Here is a 25,388-nt window from a genome sequence, read left to right as displayed (position 1 = left end):
ATATTGAGTACTGGGGATGAAGAGAGTACACAAGTTGACATGTGTTCCTCTCACTCAATAGCCCTGTCCAGTCAGGAAGCAACAGCTGAGCTTCCAATCAGACATGATCCTTCCTGAATAGGATTCTGTTATCTCAAGTGATGAGTCTACCTGTACTGAGAACAGAGCTTCTGTCTTCAACATTCAGTTGAGATGCTGAGCACCACTGCTAGTAAAGGCAACTAGATAACTCACAATCTCTTTTTAAATGTTTTGAAAATGAGAACAGATGTTCAAAGAGATTTCATGCTGGGGAAGCAATGAGGAGAGGAAGAAGAGGACATGCATGAAATTGTAAGAAACAAGTCTCATGCCTCTCCTTCAACTGTCTGTTATCCTTTTCACAAATTCTTATATATATTGGCCCCAACACTCACCAAGCTGTCATTACGCTGGCATCATACTCCCTATATCTCCACTAATTTTTATTAGGATATATTCATTGTACAGGGGGATTCACTGTGACAATTCTAAATAGGCTTACATTGTGCATTGGGTAGATTAGCCCTACCATCTCTCTCCTTCAAACCCCTCCCCACTCCACTTAAAACTATTGCAAGAGCTTTCTTTGTTCAATTTCACTTAAGTACATGATGGTCTCATACTCTCAGTAAGAGCATGGCCCATTTCTTTTAAGAGCAGAAATCTGCCATTCCTCAAACATGATGACTATTTATAATTGTTCTGAGATTTACTTGAGTTCCTGTGGTGAGGTTGAATAAGGATTTTGATCAATGTGTTAGTTTTCTAGGGTTCCACAAAATTCTACATAACACAATATGCTTTAAAATAAGACTTTATTTTTTCATAGTTGGAAACAGAATTTTAAATATCAAATATTGAATGTTGTTTTTTTCTGAGGCATTTATAGATGACCTGTAAATGTTTATCTCCTTATGCTTTTTATTGTTTATTCTTTTATTCATATGTGTATACATTGTTTGGACCCACTCTCCCCTCTGCCTCCCACCCCGTCCATCTCCCCCTCAGCTCCCTCACTTCCAGGCAGAACTGTTTTGCCCTCTTCTCCAGTTTTGCTGAAGAGAAGACATAAGTGATTATAAGAAAGACAGCATTTTTGCTAGTTTGAGATAAAGATAGCTTTAAGAGAATTCCTAATATTGCTTCCATGCACATGTGTATTACAATCTGAATTGGTTCATCTCTAACAGACCTCTTCACCATTTCCCAGTCACCTTCCCATAGTGGTCTGTGTCAGTGCTCCTCTACAATGGGCACATCAAACACTTTCAAGTTTTGAGTTTCCTACCTTTCCTTATTCCTCCTGTATATATTCTCCCCTTAATTTGTGACCAATTTCCAATAATATTACTGCATTTGTTTGAGGTATAAAGTCTGCATATGAGGAAGAACATACAATTTTTGGCCTTCTGAGCCTGGTTAACTTTGCTTAAGATGAGATCTCCAGTTTCATCCATTTACTTGTGAATGACAAAATTTCATTCTTTGTGGCTGAGTAAAATTCCATTGTGTATACATACGAAATTTTCTTAATTCATTCACTGGTAGTGGGGCATCTTGGCTATTTCCATGACTTGGCTGTTGTGAATAGTGCTGCAATAGTGCTGTCTGTCATTTACTTGTTCTGTGGGGCAGGTTGGGTTGTAACCATCAACACTGCAGTTACTGACTCTTCCAGAAAAACTGCAGTGGCTTCATTGATGTATTCTGTGGTCCCACAACTGATGAATCCTTTTATCTACAGTCTAAGAAATAGAGAGATGAAAGAAGCCTTGAGAAACTTAGCAGAATTCCTTCTCTTCTGTGATGTGTGATTTGGTTTGAACTTCACTTTTTATGCTAAGTCACAGTGAAAGGATCACTGGTGGGCAATAATGACATACCCTTTTGTCACCACATTTCTCTAGGATGAGATGATACCATAATGACCAGGTACATTTTAAGTGGGCTAGAAGTCTACCTGACTTTGGTGTGGATAGAGCTCTATGTTATTTGGCACATGATTTTAGTTCTTTAGGCAAAATTTCTTTCTTCTTGCTTTTCAAAGGCAGAAGGTGTAGTAGATAGATATTCACTTATCAATCACTCTGTGGGGTTTTCTTGGAAGAATGCAAGGTAGAGAAGGTGGAGAGATACAAAAATATTTAAACAAATCATATTTAAAAATACCTCATATTTTAAAATAGCTTCTTCCTGATTATTTGACTAGACTCATTAGAATTTTGTCCCTGAGTAATATTTAGGTAAAGAAATGTATTCAGGGTTCGTAATGTAAATACTGACACCTGATAATTGCTTCCTATATCTTTCTGAGGTAATAATAGCATGCATTGAACTCATTTTCAACAGCTATAAAATGTGCATGATTAGAGGACATTGATTGATAAGATGGTGACACTCTAGAGACTCATCAATGAAGGTATCTTTGGTCCTATTATGAAAGAACCCTTAAACACTAATATACTGAATTCAGAGTGGTTGCATTTTATTTCAATGATTTCAGAGGCAAGGAACAGTAGGAAAAAGAATTGAACATCCTTGTTTTCCACAATGTGGCCTCATTCTAGATCTTGCTCTCTTCCAGAAGACTGCAGAACAGGTGTCACACCCTGAAATTATACCAGACACAGAAAAAAGAGCCACCTTCCCTGGATCCATTGATATTTCACTCTCTCATAAGTCAAGCAGTATACTGAATGGTGGACCTCAGAATAAATCCACATCTTGTCTACTAAACATGGTTAACTTATCTGATAAGTGGATTACTCTCAATTGTCTGGGAAAAAGGGATTTGAGAGGTAGCATTTCCTGAATTCATCAACTGGGCCCAAAATATGATATGATGTTAATAATATGACATACAGAAAAGGAGAACACACCAGGAAAAAAAAAAAAGAGCTATTGTAACCACGGAAATAGAAATTGCATTGATGGGGCTGTTGTCGTTTGGAGGAGTTGATCCTTTTTTGTCCACAAAACTCATTTTCGGAGAACTCTAAGATTTTTCTCTCACTCCAGAAAACATCATATACAATCTATTATATAAATATTCTCTTTTTGACTTTGTTGAATTTCATGCTTAGTGAGTTAATCCTATGTCATGTTATCTTGATGATTTTCCATCACAAAAAATCATGGGTTTGAACTCACTGCCTTCCACTTCCTAATAAGGTGAGCTCCAACATGAGCCATGTCTCCAGCTATTCTTGGGTTCATTATTTTTGCCCCGGCTTCACTGAACCACTATCCTACTACTTATGTTTCCACACAGAGCTGGGAGAAAAAAAGAAAACCAATCTCATCCCAGTCTTGTCCTTCTGAGTAACTAGGACAAGTTACTCAGAACTTGTCCTAGTGTGAGCCACTATGCCTGTTCTTCAATTCTTCAACCTTTTTATTGTGTATGGTGACATTAAAAATAAAGATCATTTCTGACGATAGCTATGTTATTGGTACTTTTTCTTCTGCTGTAGTGAATAAAGTTGAGTATTTTCATTCATGTTTTATGAAAAAAAGGTTTATTATAGTGTTGAAATTATTTTAGTTTTATGTTCTTTTTATACATAATGTACATAATGTACTCTGTTCATATTCACCCCCATTACCCTCTCCTTTCCCAACAAACTTCCATTGGTATCATTTCTAACGGTTTTCCATTTAGGTTCTATGTATGAGAGAAAGCATTATATCAGATATATGAGAGACATATGAGAATATATAAGGAAAATCATGCCACATTTTCTCTTTTGATACAGGCTTATTAACCTAACATGTTAATCACATTAAGTTATGTCCAAAACATTTTCCTAAACAATTAAATCAACTTCCCATGAAGTATTTCTGGTGATCAACATCATCCACAAGATATTTTTATTTACTCTGACAATACAATGTGCCTAAAGTAATATTTACTTCTCATTTCTCTGCTGTTGAGGTGCTGAGTGTGTTAACATTCATGCTATTTTCTGTCTGTGATATATGCATTTATGATTTTCCATTTTTCTGCTTATCTTTTTCAATTTATTTCCTAACAGCATTTTATTTTATCGTGATCTTGGTGTTTCAATCCATACATATGCCTAATTTGGTCTTTAGGAGTGAGTCTCCATTTGCATTTGCTTTGTAGTATTTAGTGCATGCTCACTTACTTAGTCTTTTGTGTGTTGTTTATTTTTATTTGATATAAGGTCTAGTAATGTAGCCCAGGCTTGCCTTTGCCTCCAAAGTGCTGGTTACAGAGGCACTCCGCATACACAGTTACACACTTAGTTTTAACTTGGATAATGTGCCAGTGTTTTCCCTTCTGGTTTGTGGTCAGTTGGTCTGGCTATTGAAACACCCACTCACTTGCCTTGATAAAAGAAATTACACTCTACCTTTTGCAGTTGAGACACAAGTCATCTAAAATTTATTTTTACCTTTGGTGTAAGCAAGAAATTATAATTTTTTTTCATGGTATCTTTACTAAATAGTCCATCTACTCATTGTAATTTCAATTGAACAACAAAGACACAATTTATGAGTTGATGATTTCTGTACACTGTTTTGTCTAAATAATAGTGATGTTCCATCTTTCCCTACACCGATTTTACATCTCATTGTGACTTCAACATATCAATCTGCTAAAACACATTGTCTTGTATTAAAAACATTTTAGTTGCAATCACAAATGGATTAATGCCTTTTATCATGCACTCCTGGAATCAGAATTATGGCAACATTTTAGGTACAATGAGGAACTTTGGGTATTGAGTCCTGAGGAATATGGAGATTGTAGGAGTTACCTGGTGAGAAAATTACTAAAAGGTCCTTGCCAGTCAGGAAGAACCAGCTATGCCTTTGCCCAGAGATGATCATCCTTGATACAGAGCCCATCCATGCAGTCATCAAATCTACCCTTCTTAAGAACAGTGTTTCTGTATTCCAAATCCAGGTGAGATGCAATGCATCATTCTCACAGAAGAAAACAAGGTAACCCAATCTTCATAGTGAAGAATTTAGATGTGAAGATAGATTTTTTGCTAAAATTTCATCCAATGGAAACAGCATTCATGAAATTAAGAATACCAAGTTCCCCCATTTATAGGTGTGAAAATAAAAATAGCTATGAAATTATGAATTTACAAACACCAAGAGATGGCTCTCTATAAGAACAGCATCATTCTTGCCAGTCGGTCTTTTATGTTTTTCACAGAGTCTTATTTACATTTTCTCAACTCATTAATCAACTCAATCCCATTCAAGCTGGTCACATATTCTCTCTCTACAACAGCAGGGGCCTATATCCACTCAATACACAAAACTGTCTCTTACAATGGTGATATTTGAATTCTTTGGGTGGTGGGAAGAATTTTGGCTACTTTGTTAGATTTCAAGAACTAAAAGTACCACAGATTCAATGCATTAATAACAGAAATTTATTTTCTTGTTCTGTTTTGTAGAATTTTATCAGTGAAGGTGTCACTAGGGTTGGTTTCCCCTATGGCCTGTCCCTTTGACTTGCAGAGGACCATTCTTCCCTTGTGTTCAGGTATTTCTGTCTGACTTCTAATTTCCTCTTCTTATGAGGACCATGGTCCCATTGCATTAGGACTCATGCTAATGATCACATTCCAAATTAATAACCTTTTCAAACAACCACCTCCTAATGCAGTCAGGGTCTGAAGTTTGGGGGTTAAGATTTCAACATATTGATTGTGACAGGAACAAAATTCAACCCACACCAAATTGAATCAGTCTATCTCTTATTCTCCTTGCTGGTCATTGATCCTTTATTCCACAGAAAACTTTTGTCCTAAATGTGTAGGGAGGGTGCAAGGACTGTGCCATATCCTGAAGCTTTCATGTCCCTGGTTGCAATTTCTAATCCTGCCAAATATTTTACACAGCTGTAGCAGATATAGTGTAACTAGCAATAATGGCAGTGAATGGATGCATCTACTCTTTCCAGAATTAAGAAATGTTGACATTATGCTTTGTCTACTTCAGGTCTTTCAATTAAGTAATGAATCACAAAGCAAAAATAATTCATTGCATTCATATTCTTCCTCTTGTCTTCCCATGGAATTGTTATCTCGAATGTGATGTTTTTCCCCATGTATGGTACCATATGACTATATATTAATGGCAGTAACCTTAGCACCTATTGGTTAGAAAATGTAAAATAAATTATACTCTGACAATGTCCTGGAAGAGTATCTAGTTAATATTGAGTAGGGTAGATATATCAGCATTAATCTAAAAAGTAAAATACTTAAGCACACCATTTGTAAATACAATGTATTTGCATACATACAAGATGCTTTAAAATGCAAGAAGCTACTATTATAAGTAAGAATAATACCAGACATAATGAAAAGTATGAAGGAATAATATATATGCACACATATATACATACATGTGTACATAAAGTTTTATACATATGTATGAATATAAATTCATATATATGTGTAAGTATAGTTTGGTGATCCTTCTTAAGGTAGGAAGACAAGTTGAGTTTCTGCAGAGATATAAAGTGAAGGACTTTAAATATGCCTCAGTTACTGCAATGAAACACATGGTATGATGATAGTGAAATGTATGAATTTTTTGCTGTTCAATGATGATATACAGCACTTAATGATTCTCTATAGTTAATGCTGCATTTATAATCCATCATTATTTATGTACCAGTGTTGGTTCAAGAACATTTTAAAATTTTGTATAGATAGAATTTATTCAATTTTCTTTATGTAGGTATTCTTAGATTGTTGGGACCATGTATGCAATTTATGTGTTATTAAATTCATTCTCATTGTGAATTTCATCACATGTACTAAAGATGACATGGACATCGGTGTCATCAGTGCTTGCATTTCCTTAATTTTCTCCATATACAAGCTTTCTAGAAGTAGTTTCGGCATATAGGCTCTTCCCAGAAATTTGTGTCCAGCAAGCCAGAAATATTTTCTCTTTTTTCAAGTTCTCTCAGTGGCTTCAACTCCTGACTTCCTTCTGAGGGTGGAAAGTGTCAAGAGGTATTGCTTATGGAAGATACATACATGAACATGGAAAAGCACGCTCACATTCACAAAAAACAGAGGTCAGTGTGACAGTCCCACGTGCCCATCACATGCTGGCTGATTTTTGATCCATTCATTTCTCTTCATTGAAACATCTCCAAGAGTACTTTATCTCTAAACTTTGTTGAGATAGAACTCAGAAGAGCTGTGCTGTCACTTGGAGCTAACTTTTCAGGCTTGGAGATTCCCAGGGCCTGTGCCACTCGAGGCACATCTGGTCATGAACAAGTCCCCACGAGGTCACTGCGCCTGGGAACTCAGCGTCCTGGCATTGCTTCGGTGCCCATAATGTCCCCGCGGGTCCTGCGGATCTGGCGCAGACAACACCTCCTTCCCGCGTGGCCCGCGGGGTCACTCACAGACACCAGGAAGGCCAGCGTGTCCACGTTGTCCTGCTCAGTCTTCTGCAGCTCGCTGAGAACGCACACGCGCAGGTGAAGCTGCTTCTCCATGTCCGTGGAACTCTCGGCGCGGCTGGCCCCGCGGCTGGCCTTGCTGATGGTGGACGCGGGACGCGGATTGCTGCAGCACTGCTATGGGATAGAGGAAGGGGTCCCTCTGCTGAGTCCGTGGGGACAGGCGACTTTACACGGGGCTCAGAGGTATGGGTTGCGGAGGAGCTCGGGCTCCGTGCAGGGAACTCCTGGGACCCGGCTGGTTCTGCACCCTGGCCCTACAGCTCCTGCCTCATGTGGCCAGAACTGCAGCAGAATCGGCTCCTGTGGCCACAGAGGTGACTCGGACATTCATCAGATGTTGTGACTCTGACCCTTTACCCTTTGCCAAATGTTAGGAAAAGGGAAGCAACACTGGGGAAGTGTGCCTTGCCAGCTAACCAAACACTCTCTCTCTCTCTCTCTCTCTCTCTCTCTCTCTCTCTCTCTCTCTCTCTCTCTCACACACACACACACACACACACACACACTTGGCACTTAAGAGGGAACCGGAGAGTCCCAAACCCAGGAGGACATACTCCGAGGCAGCTCCAGAGACTCCTGCCTATTTTTTAGCTTTAAGGGGTTTTACACAAATCCTGACAGTAAAGAAACAAGTCCTCAGGTCCTCAGGGTATTATTGACCCCTGATGCCTTTGACAAGAAACACACTGATTTGGGGTTTCACTGGAACACAAAACAGGTTTGCTTAAAAAACAAAACAAAACAAAAAAGCCTGAGAGTATTTTAAAGGGCAGACACCCTTACTTAGAAAGCCAATTAGCATGATAAATGACTATACAATGGGAAGGTGGCAGCCCCAATCCACACCATAGCCTCCAGCACAATAGGCATTGTCGCTGAACTGTGCTGTTTAGACATCTTTGCATGACAATAACATTTTTGCAACATCAACATAGTATGTGAATTCAACGTGAGTCAGGGATATTTGTGGCAGTCTTATTTGTAAGAGCTGCTGTGATTTGAAAGATAAATCTGTCACTGAACTCACAGACAGAAAGATAATCTCTTAGTTTTTGAAAATGGAAAGCATAGAGCTTTTCTGACTCTAACTTTATTGCCTTTTCTCACCTGGAAACAGCGCCAAGAATTACTAAGTACTGACAATTTCCAACAAATTCAATAAACAAAATGCTTCATATGCGTTTTTAACTAGATATTATCCACGTATATTTTCCAGTCATTTTCTACATACGATAACTATAAACAGTCCAAAACTAATGACTTTTAAACAACCTGAGTGAAAGGGTCTTACACAACAAAGTGTGTTAACTGGTTTCAGATAGAAAGCATTAGCAAAACTCTAAAAAAATAAAGATGCTTACCTCCGTATTTATCTTAAAATAATTATCAATTTTTTAACAATGTCTTTTCAATGTATGGTTATGACTACAATGTGTAATGAAACAGAGGGTTTGTACCTTTCTTCTTACATTCAAGGGAGCTGATGGAAAAGATGCACTTTTCCTCTTTCTTTTGCATAGGGCTGTTTGAAAGTAGCCAGGAGCACAGAACAAATAATGTAGATGAGTTCCCACCTCAGACAGAACAAAGGGCAAAGCACACTAAAGAGCAGATCTGACAGCACCTGGTAAACAATAAATAAAAGAAACCTTAGGCACAGGAAGCACACATCCAGTAAAGAATGGGAAACTCAAACAGTGACTGAAACTTTTCCACATACTAGAGGCATCAAGGAATAAATGCATTTCTTCCTCCTCAGGTCTGCCTGCTCTCCAACGAAAGAATTAAGTACATAAAGTGGCTTTCCAGAACTAGATTTTTTTCCTCCAATTGTTCCCAAGTAGGAAATACCTTGTGCAGTTTCCTTTTATCAAAATATTTAGTCTATGCATAATCCTCCAGAGATGCTATCTCTCCGAGAGCAGTAATACTTGAGTCTCAATCACTGTAAGGGAATTCTACTCCAGATGCCAGAATCTGGGAGTTCCAGCATGTAGGTCTACCACTCTCCCCCAAAAAGCAAATGGAAGTAATGGTGAAAAGGCAGGAAAGGATTTTAATCAACATACCTATATTGTGAAGACGAACATGATTAATCAAGTATCTCTTTTGGGTATTCACATGAGTTGTAAATTTAAATAGAGGAAGAATTTGGGGCAGGGGCAAAAAGTATGCCTAATTAAGCAGTGTTGGTCAACTTGTGATTTGTCCTGCAAGGTGTTTGGAAGAAGTCTTCATCACTTGAGAAGACAATCTGGTTCCAACGAATTGATTGCTCCAGCTTGGAGGTGATCTCATGGCATGGTCTGTCTATGAAAATCTCTGCTGTTCCTGGAATCCATGGTGACTGTAAGTTTAGGACCATGACTGGAAGCCTTCAGGTGCCTATTTTGGAGGATCTGGAACAAGATGTCATAAAGGCCAACAGTAAGATGCCTCAGTTACTCTTATATCTGTGTCTTCAGTCTTGAAGGCACACATTGCTTGAGTGATTAATATGCCTATCTGTAGAGTTAAGTAGAAAGAAAAAGAGAGAGAGAGAGACACACAGAGAGAGAGAGAGAGAGAGAAAACAAAAGTCACAATTGCTGTGTTGCATGGACATCTTGATAAATTGAGAACTCTTAAGAGTGAAATTGTTCTTTATCCATACATAAAATTGATCCTATCATTTCCTTTGCTGCTCTTGTCTATGCTAGATGACCCTCCATCATATTACTACACAAGAATATTATAGACATTTTGGTGCTACATGAATTCACATTTAAGAGTTGAAGAAGAAGCAATTCTAAGAATATATGTTAATTTAATTTATAATTCATGCTTAATCCCTCAGTTGCTTGCATTTAATTTTTTTGGCAATTTATTCATAACAAGTAAGACACGTTCTGGAGCATGTAATTAATTCTATCATACTAATATAATGATCTTAGAATGGGTCTTGCTTAAAGAACAACATATATTTTTCATAAATCATATTTTAATTTCTGATATAATAGTTTATGGCATAGCAAACTAAGTAAATGTGTGATGGTACTACTTCAACAAGATTCTAAAGTTCTTAGAGAAGTGATCATTTCCAGATTAGTTTAGACCAAATCATCCTCCTAGCAATAATCTAACATGTAATGGGTAATCACTTTCTCATTATGAAACTTAACACACAATGACATCAAAATAAACACCCATTTGGGGCCTGTTATTAGTATCAGAAGAATATCATCCTTGCAGTGTCGATCTGCCTACTGAGCCTTCCTCCCTGTCACTTCCTTTAAAGTGTGACCTCAAGTACCTTCACACCACACCCTATTTCTCTCCTTCCTGGAAGTTCTGTATATTGCCTGTCCTAGGCAGAGTAATGTTTCCCAAACAAAAGACAACCTCAACCTCATTCTAATGTCCTAACTCACAGAACTATAAGTATGTTGTTTTACATAGTAAAAGCTAATCATAGGGTCTTGCTATGTAGCCCAGGCTGGCTTCAAGCTCATTCGGTAGCCCAGTTTGGCCTCAGACTTGGAATCCTCCTGCCTCAGTCTCTGGAGTGCTGGGAATGCAGGCATTCACCACCATACCCGGTTTACATGAATTCTTAAAAGCACAGAAGACTTTCCAGGTATGATCTGAGAGAGAGAGAGAGAGAGAGAGAGAGAGAGAGAAAGAGAGATTTTACTATGGGGGATCTGTGATGCAGCATTGCTGACTTTGAAGATGAAGATGAAGATGAAGGAAGGGCACCCACAAGCCAAGATTAAGGACAGCCTCTAGGAAGTGGAAGAGTCAAGAAACCTAGAGACCCCAGAAGGAATACAGCTTTGTTAACACCTTGATTTTAACCCAATAAGACTCACATTAGATTTCTAACCCTCAGAGCTACATGATAATAAAGGTGTGTTGTTTTAAGCTACTGAATTTGTGGTCATTTGCTATTCTGCAATAAAAATCTAATGCATTTTCCTTATTCCTTTACTTCCTAATCTTTTCTCAAGCCCATGTAAAGTGGCTACTCTCTCATTACTGCAATAACTGATCTTGCAAAGGCCACAAATGCCTTTATGTTTTTTAGTCACTTGGGGAGATTTTCATTCCTTGCCCTATTTGACCTTCCTGCAGCATTTGACAGTGTCTCTCATCTAAGTAACCTTTCTTGCTCTGCTGACTGTAATATCATTCTTCTGGTTCTTCTTTGATCCTTCTGGTCTTTCCATAGTGTGTTCTTTTGTATGGCCTATTTCTGAAAGTTGATGTTCTCTGGAGTTTGATCCTAGGCCTTTATCTTACTCATCCTCCTTTGGTCATTTATTCTTCATCTCCTATTCCTAATTGGTTAATAAGTGCCCCCACTGGACATTCATTGGTCCCTGCACATGCATGTTTCCCATGCACCAGTGCCTAGATATTTTCACAGACAAGATTTGAGCCAGGAAGCCAGGAAAAGAAGGATCACTCTTAGACCAGTCCTCTATGAGGTTGGTCAGATTATTTGTCAAACTGGTCCTATGCTCATCAGGAATAAGGAAGCAATCAAGTGAGTTTTTCCTAAAATATGAGAAGGGCCTGATCTTGCTTAAAATCTTTCAGTATAACAGCAAATGCCATTTATGAACCAGTGTCTCTAGCTTCATTCTCTGCTCCTCCCATTTTGCAGTACATACCCCAGCCACACCAGAGTGACTTCAGAATTCTTAAAATGTCAAGCTCTATAGAATAGTACAGTCCTTTTCCCCATCAGAGCACTGATTACACCATCATAATTGCAGATCATTTGACAAGATTGTTTACAGACAAGTGTCTTGAAGAAAGGACCCAGAGCTTCTCCAGAACATGGAATACAATTATAAATCAACAGACATTTGTTGTATGCTGAATTCCAGCAAACACTGGAATTCTGTTGGTTTCCCAGAGCTTAACCATTGTGTTTCTAAATAAGGATAAGTCTCACTTGCCATTTTGCTTCACCTTTATCCATTCTTCAAAAAGAGAAGCCAACATAAATACACTTTAATTTCCTCAGAGAAAAGCATTCTACTTGTAAAGTATCTTGACTGTGGATTGTGAGACTGTTAAGAGAAAAGAAACCATGGAAAACATATTTATTTGTCTGTATTCTCAAAAAAGTATCATTCATTTCCCCTGGAATGTGCTAATTACTTAATGAAATCTAATCTGTACTACTCCCAAACCATCATCCATAGAAAGCAGACTGAAAGGAATTCATAATATTAAGTTCAAGAAAGAAGTAACAATTACTAACACATAAAAATAAGTTTATCACAGACATATAATTTATGCATTATGCCTCTCTTACATGAAGAATTTCTTTTTATTGAAGTATTTTAGGACTCATGTAGTTATGAAATATAGTCATGTGAAACAGTTTTCTTGTACTCTTTTAAAAAGTTAATTGACTTTAGTTTTTGAGAAGTTTTAGGTTTATGAGACAACTGAATGTAAAATACAAGAGTGTCCACATATCCCCTCTTTTATGTCCCCCTAAATCTGGCTCCCTGTGTAAACATTTTGCATCGGTATGGTACATTTGTTACCACGCTGAGTCTATGAGTCTAGTACTCAACTTTGTGTTACTATAATGAAATACTTGAGTCAAGCTCTGGTATTTTTCTTTATAAAGAAGAAAGGTTTGCTTTTGGCCCATAGTTTTGGAGACTTGAAGTTCAAACAGCATGGAGCAGACTCTGGGGAGGACATTATCCTGGTTGGAACACATCATGGCAGGAGTCCCCATATCTCTGTGTGTGTGGCCTCTGTCTTTCTCCCTCTCCTATAGAGCTACCAGGTTTTAATCATAGAGGCTTTGCCCTAATAACTTAAACTAATATAACCACTTCCCAAAGGCCCCACCTCTAAACACAACAGTTGAATTAAGTTTCCACCTTCTTGATACCATTAAAACAAGACTTGGGTGTTAAACTCCTAAATGAGTTTGGGAAGATACACTGTGTTCAAACCGTTAACATGAGCTGATATTGATATATTATTGTCATTAACTAATATCTGTGGTTTATGTTAGGATGCATAATTCTGTGAATTTTGACAAGCATATAATGACATATAATGGCCATGATAACTGTCCCCTGTGTTCCACATACTCATTCTCTTCTGCTTCCCTCCTTCCAAGCCCCTTGAACTACTGACCCTTTTCTTGTCTCCCTAGTTATGCATTCTCTAAAGTGCCATACGGTTGGAAGTGTATAGCGTGTAGCTTCAAACTTCAAAACCCAATGTAATTTTTTTTCTTTCAGCCTGTAGATATGCAGTGGTTCTAGCAGTTGACTATGTGACTGGGTTTATTTCTGGCTCTCTATTCTGTTCCACTAATCTGTTCATTTACTTTTTCTTTTAAATACAACACTGACTTGACTGCTTCACACCCTTATAATAAATATCATAATAAGTCTTGAACTCAAGTAGTGTTAGTGTTCCAACTTTGTTCTCCTTCAATATTGTGTTGGCTCCGGTGAGTATTTTACCTCTCCATATAAATTTTAGAATCAATTTGTTTGTTAACATCCACAAATTAATTTGTTTTGATTTTGACTGGCATGGCATCTAATTTATAGAAGGAGTTGGGATGAACTAGAATCATGACAACATTGAATCTTCTGTCCATGGAAGATCTTTGTGTTTATGAATTTACTTCCTCTTTCTTTCATCACTTTTGTATTTTTCCACTTCTACATGTTTAGTTTTAAGGCATTTAAGAGCATGTCTGGGAGCTAGATGCAAGATTTCCTTTCTTTTAAGATTTTTGGAGAAAATGGAGTCAAAATGTGTGCTGTGAAAATTTTGTCTTTGATTTTGAGCCATAATTTCCAGTACATCAGTTTTCACAGGAACTATTGCTATGTCGTACAAAATTTTTGAAGTTTCCCTTTTAAAGGGGATACTATTTTTATTACAGATGCTAAAAAAATGAGATGGATCAAGCACAGGATTTTCTAAAGTGTTCTTGTTGTTTTTAACCAAAAATAATAATGATTTATGGAGCTGCTCTAGGCCTTTTTCCTGGAATTCTCTCTAGAGAAGAGTTAAAAGCATATTTGGGAAGGCAGGATAATTCTTAATTTTCAAAAGTTGAGTAGCTTGACACACAAGTCTCATAGCTAAGAAAAAAAATAATGTTCTTACACTAAAATTTGTAGCTGTCCATTTCTTGGCCTCTTTCCATATCATCTTTGCCTTAATCATAATCTCTACCATCCTGCAACCACAGACCCACACTCATTCTTTGGTACTTGGCAGCTGACATTTTTCACAATTTTATGTAACATGCCAATCAAGCACAGTTTCAAGACAGGTCCCCTAGTTCTTCTTGGGCTAACTGATTCACTCTCTATAAACACTTTTTGTTTGTTATGGAGGGATTGGGGTTGAACCCATGTTCTTCCTTTTTAGATGTTTGCAAAGCAGGAGCTCAACCTCTTTAGCCACATCTCCAGCCATTTTTACTATGGTTATTTTGGAGATGGGGTTCTTGAGAACTATTTGCCCTGATAGCCTCAACAGCTATTTTCCCAGTCTTAAACTCCCAAGTAGCTAGGATCACAGTCATGAGTCACTGGTGCCTGGCCTCTGTAAATTTTCTTTACGCAAATGTAAGGCTACCCTGGGTCTCTTTAAGACTTCCATTACCATCTACAGTGTTCCTTGCCTCACATTTTCCTTTGGGACAAGGGAAATAATTTCTACAAAGAGGTTTCAACTCCCTCACACCCCAAGAATAGACAGAAAAGAAGATAGATATTTTCCCAAGTTAAAATAAAAAGTATCAGAAGCAGTACAGATATCACTAAAGGCAAAAACTGGACTGCCACTCAAATCTTAAAAGATTCCTGGACCAAAGATATTAGAATACATACATACATATCTAATTTATTAGTATATGTAATAAATATGGTAGATATTTCATTCAGGCTACAGCAATGACACTGACACAACCATTTGCAAATAGTGATTGTGTTTTAAGTAAAGAAGCTATATTTAACATATTTATTCTATTTCAAGAAAAATAGCTAATTCAGAAGAGTGTTGTTTCATAATGAATGCCATTTTATTTGAACTCCATAGTTGTGTGTGTACCATAATGTCCATTTTGTGATTTCTGAGACTATAACCTTGAGCTATCAATTGGCTTACAAGGGCTAGCTCCAGTGCCCCGAGGTGTGAGGTGGGGCTAGGAACAGGGTGTGCGCAAGGCACCGACACCCTCCACACACACCCGGGATAAGCGAGCCTGACTGCCTAGGCCTGATCCTGCAGCCTGTTGCCCCTCACCCCTTCCTGTCTACTCTGCTTGTGTTTATTCTAAGGGAAGTGGCGGGGGGCCGCAGCCACCACCATGTGCGGCTGGCAGCCTAGGATGTGTGTTAGGTTGGCCTATGGATTCTCTTAGCTATGGCAGGTGTTCCCACTGTGCATGCCTATTTGCTTTCCCTCCTCCCCTTTTGGGGGCAGAGTGAGGGCATTAGCATGGCAGCCACAGTTTTTTTGTAAGCACTTTTGCCTAGCAGCTGATTTAAAGTTACTTTAGACTGAGAAGCCTGGCAAACTTGTTGGAATAACTTAAGTCATAAGGTATCATGCTTCAAGTTTTCATGGGAGGCAGGGTTCCAGTAAGTATGGAACCTTCCCCAAGGAGGGGAAGGAAGACAGAAAGGACATGTGCTCAGACCATGGAGGAAGCAGAAAAGGTGTCCTGACATCTTAGGTAAGGGAGAGGAAGGCAGAGGCTGGAGACATGACACACGCCTGAGGGATTGGCACTCACCTGTGCCTCTAGGTCACTTCCATTGACTGGTACTGGAGCACTTTCAGCAACATGAAACCTGCACTCTCCAGTTGCTCTCTCAGGAAAAAGGGGCATTAGATGGGGGGGAAAGAGAAGCAGACATTAGGTGCCATAATCAATCAGGACTCCCCCAACGTAGCATGAGGTATACCTGAATAAACCCTGGGCTTGGTCTCAGCCCACAGGGAGGGAGCATGAGCTCTCCCAGAGCTGGAATCATCTTGAGGCCAGAGTTGGCAAGGAGTGGCTTGACACCATGATGGGAAAGTCCCTCAGGAAGATAGGAAGAGACAGGCAGGGCAAGCAGTGCAAGAAGTCTGCTTACATGGGGAAGGAGGAGGTTCAGGAGAGGATTTGGTTCATTTAGAAGCTGGTTTAGAGGCTAATAGAACCTGTGCAGGGGAACAGGAAGTACAGAGGGAGGGTTTGGTGTGGAGATAGGAAAAGGATAGGGCATAGGGTATTTCCTTTCATTTACCAGCACACTCACAGAAATTGTATAAATCCCTTAAAATATTGGGATTGAAAGTGCCATTAAGTGGCCATTTGGAGGCATTGTCTAATGGGTATTGGGGCTGTGCCTGATTAGAGAGAAAAATGAGCTTTCGTGGCTTAAGATCAGGTGTCAGGCAGAGGGGCCCAAGGTTGGCCAGGAGACATCCCAATGGGGAGTCTGAAGGAATTTGGGATGGCCCAATCTCCATGGTGAGGCCTCCCCGAAATATCAGTTCCTCAGGAAAGAGTAGATGTGGAACACCTGGGAGGAACGTCTTCATCACAGGGCCCCACAGTCCTAGGGAACCCAGTTCCCAGGGAAGGGAGCAAGCCGAGACCTAGCGCTAGGATTTCAAGGAAACCAGAAAGACATCATGGCTCTGCATGTTAGAAGGACTCATCAAGAGGGAACCTTGAGGGAAGATCGGCCAGTGATGGATGGCAATTGGTGGCATGCTGGGGCAGAGGAAATTCCCTGTGAGTGAGGGAGCAGCAATTTCTAGGATTGGGGGTTCCAGCAAAGCAGCTCAGATCCTGGAGGAAGGGAATGGGAGTTGAGAGAGAGAGAGAGGGATGGGGCGGGGCAGGCCGGGAGAGCAAGGTCAGTGCCAGGATCACATCCTGATCTGACTCATGCACCAAAATGTTAGGAAAAACTCCCCTCACAAAGAAAGGTCATGAGAAAAGTCTCACGTCCAAGGGCAAAATTTAATGGCAGGCTTGATCCCTTGATTCGCCAGGCTGGCCAGAGGATCACAGACTCTGGGCCAGGTGTGGCTTTTATAGAAGGGGGATGTTAAGAAAATTAGCACATGTGTGGTAGTCTCTGGTAGGGGTGGGGCTGTCTTAGAGCATGGGAATTTCTGTTAAGGGGCGGAGCTGCCATTTTTCTGCCGATTCACAAAATGGTGACATTATTACTCTGTTGCATAGTTCATTTCAAAATCATGAAGAGTATATTTTATTTTATTTTCCTCCTTCCTTATTTTTTAGATGGAATTATAATTAATTTTCAACCTTTTCTTCTTTTCAACACATGCAGTTAAAATCTATAAATGTTTCTCTAATCACTTCTTTAGCTTCTCCCACAGGCTTTGACATGTTATGTTTAAATTCATTTAGTTTAACATGTTCCTAATTTCCATATGGCTTCTTCACCCATGGTTATTTTTAAATGTATGTTTTCATAGTTTTTGGGTCTTTAATTATCTTTGTGTAATAGGTTTCTGGTTTAATTCTACTACGGTGAGACAATATACTTTAAATTATTTCATTTCTTTGAAATTTGGTGAAGACTTTTATGACTTAGCATACAGTAGCACTTACTAATTGCTCATGTATGTATGGGAAGACACTGTACTCTTTTTCTTAAGACAGTGTACTCTTATTGAATGCAGTGTTCAATAAATATCAAATAGATCAAATTTTTAATTGTGTTGATTATCTTCTATGTCTTTGTTAGCCTTTTTTTTTTGATTCATTTATTCACATGTGCATACATTGTTCACATCATTTCTCCCTTCTGTCCCCACCCCCAAATGCTTTTGCCACAACAAATGATAAGCATCTGAGTTGATAAATTTATTAATTAACCTAATTTAATCATTCCATGGTGTAAATATACTCTTGGATTATAGCTCATAAAAGACACAATTACATTTTTAACAATTTTTCCAAAAGCTGCAAAAAATACTTTAGCACAAAAAGGATCCTGTCTATTGGGGGAGAGAGGAGACACATTTGCTTCTTCCCTTTCACCTTGTTCCCTGTCATGATGGGTATTTGCCTCAACAGGTGAACTTTAAAAAGTAGGAAGCTTTAAAAACTAATACAAAGACTTTTCTCTATATCCTTTTCAAACAAGAGACCTCTATTTATTATCCCAATGTCTCAATTAGAGAGATTCCTAAATCAATTGATATGCTTGAGCAAAATGGAAACCAATTGTCGTAAGTCATTTCTTCCAACTATTCACTTAGACTACTGGTCAAAGTGTATGAATCAGCAATGAGCTGTGAGCTGAGTCCAGCCTGCTCACAGCACTGATTCCCTCTGAGCATTGTTGCACTGAAGGGAACATTGAGAATTTCCAAGGAGAGTAGAGAAGTAGAGAATGCAGGCCTCAACACGAAGTGTTGGTCATTTTCCTGCTCAAAACTACCCATTTACTTCCTACCCCATTTAAAAAAGAACCCTCAACTCTCTCTAAGTTAAAATGCCATGCATAGTGTCAATTCCAGGCATAGCTGACTTCTTGGCACTCTAAAAACTCAGTCCTTCCCCAAAAACTTACCCTGGCTCTTCCCCTACCGGGAAGACTTCTCTCAAGTCTTTGTATGTCTCTCATTTCACTTATGTACATACTAAAACATTGCTTTCTCAGACAAGCCTTCTGTGACCATCTTCGCTAAAGTAACCTACAACCTCTGTGTCACTATCATTCAGAGCTTTAGTCTAGGTGATTTATCATCCTTATTACTACATTCCACATACTGTTGTCTTTTGTCTTACCTTGACTGAGAATATAAATCTAGGGCAGAAGTTCCAGTAGATGCCACACCCCAGGCATCAAGGACAGTGTTTGCACATAGTAGATATTGAATATCTTTGAATTAACTAATCATTTAGGGGTATGTTGAAAAATGGGAAATGAAATCTATGTCATCATTTACTCCTCATGTTCATATAGAAGTATCCAATTTTGTGAGATGTGATTGACTCGTTGTGAAATTTTTACTTGTTTACACAAATAACTTTTAGAAACTTCATAAAGCTGTCAACCATTAGTGCATTAACATCTTGCTCTGTAAATGATCTCTTGTTGAGAAATGAGTTTAAATAAAAGGTACTATAACTTCTGAAATTGCTTTTGATAGTTTTATGAAATTGAAAAGTTAAAATGAGTGGTGGAATAATTTCATGCAAATGTAGGTAAAGAAATACAAAGGGCAAATGATCTTGTATGAAGCACAGAATCTGTAGACAGTATCTTGACATACCATTTATTGGCAGCTACTTTTTAATTAAAATCAACAAAGATTTACCACCAGGTGTTTTTAGACTTAACTCCTATTGCTGTGCATTCTGCAAATAACAAAGAAAGTGAAGGAACTGCAATTTAAATGACAAAGATAAGACACATATTAAGATATCGAAAATACAGAAAATCCAGATACTATGTACAGAAAACCACTTCAGACCAAGATTGATAAAGGGAGGTGGAATAAGACCAGGGATTGAAGAGAATCTGTGACTATAGGAGTTAGATAAAAGAAGACTAATTCAGCAATGAGGACCATGGATAGAGAAGTTTGTGAGCAGTGGAATGGACATCAGCAAAAATGCAAAGCCTGATGTGGGCTGGAGCATGGCTCAAGTGGTAGAGCCCTGACCTAGTAAGCATGAAGCCTTGAGTTCAACCACAGGCCCACCAAAACAGAACAAAACAAAAAACAATAATGAAAGACAATGTTTCTTTACCATAGAGGAATAAACTTTTGTGACATTGCTAAAATGAAGCCAGATTGTAATTTAGGTATTAGAAAACATTTCTCTATAATGTTCACTTTTATGAAAATATGTCATATTTCATTTTGGATAGTAAGAAATAAATTTTTCTTTTTTATCATCTAGTTTAATTGCATAAATCACAAAAATATTTTCAGACAAGATTGTTGATAAATATAGTACAAACTCTAGAATGGTTTTTAGTGAAATGCCTTCAAAATTTTCCTACATAGCAAAACATCCCTTTGAAAATGAATCTTTAATGCTTTTGGACTGTTCAGTAAATGCAGCATTACCATCTCCAGCTCTAAGCTGTAATTAATTACCTTTTGATCTCCTTTGTCCCTGGATAACATTATCTTTTCTTCTCCACTATATTAATAACAGTACATTATTAAAAAAAAAACTCTTTAGTAGTATCAGATTTATGACTTTATCATCTATGAGTGTGAGAGATTAAAGTAGAAGTACAATAAATCAGAAAATCACTTTATAAACAGTACAAAGTCTTGAAATGTTGATGCCAATGAAAAATGAGCAACAGGTACCACCCAAACTTACAATGTATTCATTCGTGGTGTTGTCTGGCAGCAAACACTGTTGTTAGTGTCTGCGCAGACACTGGTCTTGAGGGATGTACAACTCACTCTATGATTCAGTAACTAAAAACAAGGAACCACCACAAATTATAATCCAGCTGGCTGGGTCACAGTTTGGGCAGGCTTATTCGTTACTGTAGATTAACATTTTGACCACTGAGAATCTGATTTCTGAAAGTGTAAACTCACCAGAGTGGTTCATGCCTACTATTAACAGGCCATTTACAGCCATGATCATGTCTCCATGCTTTAACCTTACATCGTAGCAAGCAGGAGTTCCCAACAAAATAGGCTTAATAAAAAAAGGCTGATTGGTGTGGTTCTCTTCGTATCCATCGACAATACTAAAGCCCCAGCTTCCCAAGTAGCTTCTCCATAAAACTGTATCATGGCAGCTATGAAGGGCATTTGGAAGCCCAAGCCACATGCCACGAGAGAGACCAGCTGGCATCATACTCATTCGCACTGAAATCACTTGTCTGCTCTTCCAAGGTCTGAGTTGCTTCCTCAACAATCTGGATCTCCAGTGCTTGGAGGACAACTGCTGAGGAAGCAATGCTGGCCTTCAGCATAGCCATGGCCTCACTGTGACTTAGATTGGCCAAATCAATGCCATTGATATTCAGCAGCACATCACCTCTCTTGATCCTGCCATCTTGTGTGAGGCAGCCAGCGGTGGCACACTGGTCACAAAGATCCCTCTGCCCCCAGCAACTGTCATTCCAAGGGACTCATGCAGTTCCTCCTTTACAGTAGTGTGTTTTTCTTGGCATGTAATACACTGAATAAGAGCCTTATGTGAGTGGTCTGTTGTGGGAGGGCAGCTGCATATGGTGCTGGCTGCTATTGGGAGTTCCTGCTTCCCAGGTGGTGTTGCCAGGCTGGGGTTTCCCTGGTCTAGCTCTTGTTAAGTTCACCCTCTCTCCACTAGCCTAAGTGATCTAGGCAGTGAGCTCTGGAGTCCCATGCTTCAGATCATGCCTATTGTTGGCCAGCAGTCTTGTCATTGCTGCTAAGCCTGCCGTTGTGGGCTGCCTGCCCCCCTGCCAACCAGCCGAGACTTAAAACGCCTGACTCACCTATCATTCAGACTACTTTATTGACAACCTGTTCGATGGAGTCCCATTTATGAAGAACCATGTAGAAAATCACCTCCAGGGGAGTTCCCATCAGAATGGTTGTATGCTTGGTTGCCAAAGCAACTTTCCCGCAGCACAGTCAGATGCAGCGTGGTGCAGAGCTGGGAAAGGACTGCTCTGGCATAGTTATGGGACACCTTGCTGATATCATAGTTGTTGACCTGAAGAATCTGGACCCAGCAAGGAGTAGCCCATCTCTGGCAATGATCCCTTCCTGGTAGACTTCCTGGATGACAATGGCAATCATTGGTATTTCATTGCCACCCACAATAATCCCCAACTGAACGTATGGAATAGAGCTGTGGATTTCCACTGTGGCGATTTCTCCTTCTGGTAAAGTAAGTGGCTGTTTGTGCAGTGTAGGCTCCAGAGCTCTCCTCAAAGGCAGGGTTGTCCAGGCCAGGCTCCTCAGTCCACACGGGAAGAGAAAGTGATGTCAAGTTCTGCTTGGTGGGCACTGTGCCCGTACTTGTCCCCCAGCAGTCCGTTTCTCAGGATGAAGTACCTGGAGGATCAATGATAGTGGATCCACTTTCATTCTCAATACCTGAGTTTTACTAGTTTTCCTTTTCAGGGCAACTCTCTGATGAGAAGCTCCAAGACATCTGTTTTTAAGATGTGCCTCCAGATCACAGTGTTGCATTACATCTTGGCACACTGAAGAAAATGGTTACAAAACTAATAATTTGTTTAGAAGTTTATGAACTATAATGCTAGTCTTATTACACAACTTGAAATGAAGTCTTTTCCGATCCAATGGACAGAAGTTTTTCTCAAGTTTCTGAGGCACTTATAGCAGAATGTGTGTCCACAGGATGCATCCAGTGGCTGCAGCAGAAGCTGAAGGCAAATATGGCAGACAAAGTTATCATCCAGTTCATCCTGGTAATTATACAAGTGGTTTCCTTTTGTCCAGTGCTTCTGGTCACACTCAAAGCACAGGGGGTTTAGGAGGAGCAGAAAGAGGTCTGTTCCACTGACACCATCTCATCACTTGTTCCCATTCTGAATCAACTGGTACATATTCTGGACCCTTATATGTTCGAGTCCCATTGAAGGTTCACTTTCCTTTTATAGAAAGAGATGCTATCTGACTAAAGCCAGGGAAAGTGCAGCTGCCCAGGGCGTGCACAGCTTGCAGTACCTCAGCCCATAGCCAGCTCCTGCTCTTTACAGCCTACTAAGGGAGAGCCAGGAGCCAGCTGGTCTCTGCTCCACTGGGACTTGCCACCACTGCGCCAAATTTCTTCATAGTTATATTTGAATAGTTTTATTGTCATTTAAATATGTATTTTTCATCTCTGAAAGAGAATCTTTCTGAATTAATGTTCTATAATACTTCTCTAAAGAAAATGTTTATGTTTCCTTATAAAGTTTATAAATTTTAGGCAGAGTCAGTTTAATAACACATCCAGATAAACTTTGTGAATTGGTATCTTTTAATGGCAAAGTTGGAAAATATTTTGTAAATATCAATATGAATAAAAATATTTTTCAATTTTTTTTCCTAAAGCTAATGTATCTTCAGCAAGGAGAACAAAAATATTCCCAAATACATACAATGTTCATGGTATTATCCATTAGTTGCAGATTTGAGATTTATTATAGTTCTCTGACATCAAACACAAAAACATTAGAGAGGCAGAAATAGGTTGCCATTATTTCAAGCACCAAAGTAAAATGTAAGTTCCTGACTGGAGATAAGATCTAGACTTCTTTACTTCCCCTAAAACACTAAATGTTTAAATCTTGCACTCTGTTGTATTCATATAAGTAGTATATACAGACTGAGGCAAGACTCTAAAATTTTGTGCAAATTTGTATGACTTTAATATTTTGAATTTTACAAAACAGATTGTGAAAATGAGATTCTAATTGAGAATGTTAATAAACAGTCAACCATTATCAAACAAGCCTAGGACTATAACTTGATGTTCAGAATACTAATTAGCAAGTTGTGGAGACTGGCGTTCCTGATTAGACCAGCAGCTGACCTCCTGCAGGGCATGCTTTCTTAATGAGAATTCGTGCTGGACCTGGCTTACAGTTTAGGCTGTGTAACACACACTGCATACCACACACACTGTTGGCTGACAGATTTTAAAGTAAACTGTGGTTATCAGTATTAAAAATTATATTTTTTAGAGTAAGCACTGTAGCCTGAGCTTCAGATACAGAATGATGATTATTCTAGTCAAAGTATGTGCTCATCTAAAGAGGTTAGTGTAGCCCATCCTTTCTGAAAACTGCTTATAAATTAGGATAAAGGTTAAATAAGTTTATAAATGAGTATGTTGCAAAGTTCTGTGCAGTCAGCGATTTGAGGATTTACAAGTTAAAATGATGACTTGTATGTGCAATTAAAGTACAGATAGCATCATGGAGCAAGTTGTACTTGGAAGACAGAGCAGACAGAGATGAGGAGTGATACAGATATCCATGTATTACACAGAATTACTTTTGCAAACATATGAAGTGAGGAAATAGTTCATCAAAGTATAAAGTAGGAATAAGCTAAAAAAATCTACTATAGCATCCTAAATGCCACATTAAAACCGAAATCACCAGGTGTGGTGGTACATACCTATAATACCAGCACTCCAGAGGCTAGGGAGATGGATCATGGGTTTAACCCCAGCCTGGATACATGATGAGCCCCTGTCTTAAAACAACAAAACAATCATACAAATTAAGCAACTGGAGACTTCTGCTACTATTTTGGTAATAAAAGTGATCTTCTGTTTTTGGAAGATTGACCTATAAGCAAAGTAGAAATCATAATAAAAGTAAAGAGTGCAATTAGGGAGAATGAGAACAGATCATTCACTCGCTCACTCATTTACATATTCCTGCGTGTATGTGTGTTGTGTCCAGAGAAGAAATGAATACTTACATGATCCTAAATCAATGTAGTTTACAGTGGACAAAACAGTCAAAAGATAGCCTAAAATTAATTTACACAAATAAAAGTTAGACTTTTTTTTTTGGTGGGATTGGAGTTGGAGCTCAAGGTTTCTTGCTTGCAAACCAGGCATTCCACAACTTGAGAAATACATCCAGTCCTTTTTTTCTTTGATTATTCACAGACAGGATTTCTCAAACTATTTATGCAGGCTGGCCTCAAACAATGATCCTCCAGGTCACATCCTTCCAAGTAGCTAGGATTACAGATTTATATCAGTACAAAAAAAAGCAAAAGGAGAATAAGCTGGGATTGAAGTTTGTTTTGAAAGATGTTTCATGCTACTAAAACAAAAATATCATAGACTAAATTGTATACAAAAAGTGCAATATATCTCTGAGAGTTTGGGAGGCAAGAGCAAGGTGCCAGCAGATTT

At 38.8% G+C, this 25,388-nt stretch overlaps 1 protein-coding gene and 1 pseudogene across 1 annotated transcript in view; one reads left to right on the top strand and one right to left on the bottom strand.

Moving 5' to 3' along the window:
- LOC141416804 (ankyrin repeat domain-containing protein 26-like) overlaps positions 1 to 25,388 on the top strand; it is a 941,494-nt gene that overhangs the window by 653,494 nt on the left and 262,612 nt on the right. The gene's annotated exons all lie outside the window — the stretch shown is intronic.
- LOC141416493 (ligand of Numb protein X 2 pseudogene) lies at positions 21,036 to 23,054 on the bottom strand (annotated as a pseudogene).

Source organism: Castor canadensis, chromosome 14 (assembly GCF_047511655.1).
Source record: "Castor canadensis chromosome 14, mCasCan1.hap1v2, whole genome shotgun sequence".
NCBI lineage: Eukaryota > Metazoa > Chordata > Mammalia > Rodentia > Castoridae > Castor > Castor canadensis.
Note: the sequence above shows the minus strand (reverse complement) of the source record. Positions and strands in the feature narration are given on the sequence as shown.